We start from the raw sequence: 2,785 nt of genomic DNA, 5'->3' as shown, positions 1-2,785 counted from the left end.
TGAACAAATATAAATGTTATCAGATCATTATAAGTGTTAACCGGACGGGTGACTCTAAGAGAAACCGGACGGTTGAACAAATATAAATGTTATCAAGAAGAAAGTCATGAAAAAGTGTGGACCATCATGATATAGAGAGCTAGCTAAAACAGGAAGACTGATCCTCGACCCTAGACAACAGAAACAATATCTTTGGCCAAGCACTCCACCAAAGACATTGATAGCGAAGGAAAACAAAAAGTGCATATCTATGGTGAGTCTTGTTAACTTTGATTTACAAGAGACACTCATTGTCTAGTTCAAATTAATGTTTAAACAAAGAAAAAACTACCAGGAGATGAAAGAACACCAAAGGTTCTTCCAAGACACTTGGTTTAAAATGAGATTTTACAGTAACACAGATTGGGAAAGGTAGAATTGATACAGGACTTTACAAATTATGAAAAAAAACCACTCTCTCACAACTTTCATGTTTACTCTCAGAATTACCACTTTGCTGGTTAATTAAAAATAAAAAGCAATCTGCTGTTTAAGCTCACTACTCTCGGCTGCATGGCTCTCCTCTCTACTGTATTGCTTTCAATCAGAACAAAACTTTCGTCTGCTTTGGCCTCACAGATCCTTTATTCACGATGTTGTTCATTTGCTGTAAAAGCACTTGGACCGAGAGACATTTCAAGTCTCCAAATTGAGGTTCTGCTGCTGTTTTCACTGTTTAAAGCTCACTGCCGATGTTTAGTTTTCTATTATTGCCAACTTGCATATCAAGATATGTGTTGGCAGCCTCTTCCTTTGGAGCTTCTTGAAAGCCTCCACCTCCTAAGATACTACCATTGGATATAGAACTCCTTTCCAGGTTTGTTCTCTACTTCCTTAAACACATCAAACCATAATGGACAAGGCAGTAATAGAAGAAAACGTAATTGAAACAGATTTGGTCAGCATTCCAAGGTCAATTATGCACCACAAGTGTAATATAAAAACCAACATATATAACCAAATAATAGAAAACAATGAAGAGATGTAATTAGAAGCAAGCTGGATCAGAATTGACGTGAATATGACAAAACAAGACAACAAAGAATAGACAAACAAGAAATTAAGGCTAATTAGAAATAGCAGGCACACAACAAAAATCCTATGGAATGATTCTATCTTAAGATGAGTAGAACTAAAATCAAACAAAGACACCAAAAGCAAGTTGAATCATTCATGACATAATAAATTGCAGCTGAAAAGGCAATGTACTGGTAATTACTCAATGATGCTCAGTCAATTCAATTTAATAGGTAAACCAGAAAATAAGTCATCAAGAGTGAAAGAGGTTCATAACATTCTTCCTGGAGGTGGGTCGAAAATTATTTCTTTACATTTTTTAATTAGCTTCTTAACGTTAATTGGATTATCTGAGTAATTCTTAGTTTTTGTCCTTCAGTCTTCACATCGAGCATCACTACAAGAAAAATGCAATTTATCTACGGATTTTTATATACGGATTTTTATCCGTACATAACATAAATATTATATACAAATTTTATGTACGGACTTTTTAAAATGATTTACATACAGATTTTATATACGGATTTTTACCTACCGATTTTTCCGTATATAATATCTGTACGTAATCAAAAGAAAAGTTAACTACCAATATTATATATGGATTTTCAAAATTAATTATTAAAAAATAAAAATAATATTTTGTTTTCCTATCTCCCTCCTTTACTTACCCTAAATTTCTTCCTCTATGACGCTCTTAGTCATTCCCTCTCGCCATGCTCCTCCTCAGATCCTTCTCTCTTACATGCACTCACCTCAATCACTTCTCTAGCTCTCACTCGTCTCTCTCGCACTCACTCCCTATGCCTTTCGTTTACTCTCACATTCACTACGTGTTCACCACTGCCGATTCTCTAATCTTATTCTTGGTACTCAGCTCAGTACTTTGTTCTTTGTAGGTTGAAATTCCCTTTCTGATTGGTTTTATCCATCTTCAAAACCCTAGTTTGGTTTCTTCCAACTCCAATAGAGCTTCACTTCTCGAAGGATGAAGGACGTCATGCTTTCCAAGGGGAAACCCTTGATCTTGGAGAAGGTTAGGGTTTGGGTGTAGAGCATGGCCAAAGGTAGTCCTATATTAAGGACGAATTGGAAAACAAGAAGCCGACGCCGTGTCCCTCGCCATCACCGGCGCGACCGACATTGCCTCTGTCATCGTCGACGTCCACCACAGCTGCGCCAAAGAATGAAACTGTGCCGAAGAATGAAGAAGGGAGTTCAGAGTATTAGTATAACTGAGGTTCAATTTTAGGACGAAGGACTTGTGTGAGATATTAATGGATGAGAATAGATGGAAGGGTTTCACGGAGAATAATGTGAGGATTAGGAAAAAGGTTGGTGGTGAGTTTAGCATTTACACTTTCTGCTTCCTGTAAAAGAATTATCATTATTTCAACTTATCGTGTCATTTTCTAGCACGATAGTTGCTTGAACATAACACAGTACTAGTTCCTTTCGTATTTGGTCTAAAGTTATGAATTCTAATAGTTTGAACTGAGAGCAGGATGATTTGACAGAAATTGAGAAAGAAGAAATTGAACGGGCAATAGCACTCTCTCTTTCAGAGGCAGATCCGAAAGGGAAAAAAGTTATTGGTGAGATTTATGCTTTTGCTTTTTTATGTATCTTTTTATTAAAATCAAACAAAGACACCAAAAGCAAGTTGAATCATTCATGACATAATAAATTGCAGCTGAAAAGGCAATGTACTGGTAATTACTCAATGATG

This window comes from Vigna radiata, unplaced genomic scaffold, assembly GCF_000741045.1.
Source record: "Vigna radiata var. radiata cultivar VC1973A unplaced genomic scaffold, Vradiata_ver6 scaffold_206, whole genome shotgun sequence".
In the NCBI taxonomy this organism is placed as follows: Eukaryota; Viridiplantae; Streptophyta; class Magnoliopsida; order Fabales; family Fabaceae; genus Vigna; species Vigna radiata.
This window is presented reverse-complemented; position numbering follows the sequence as displayed.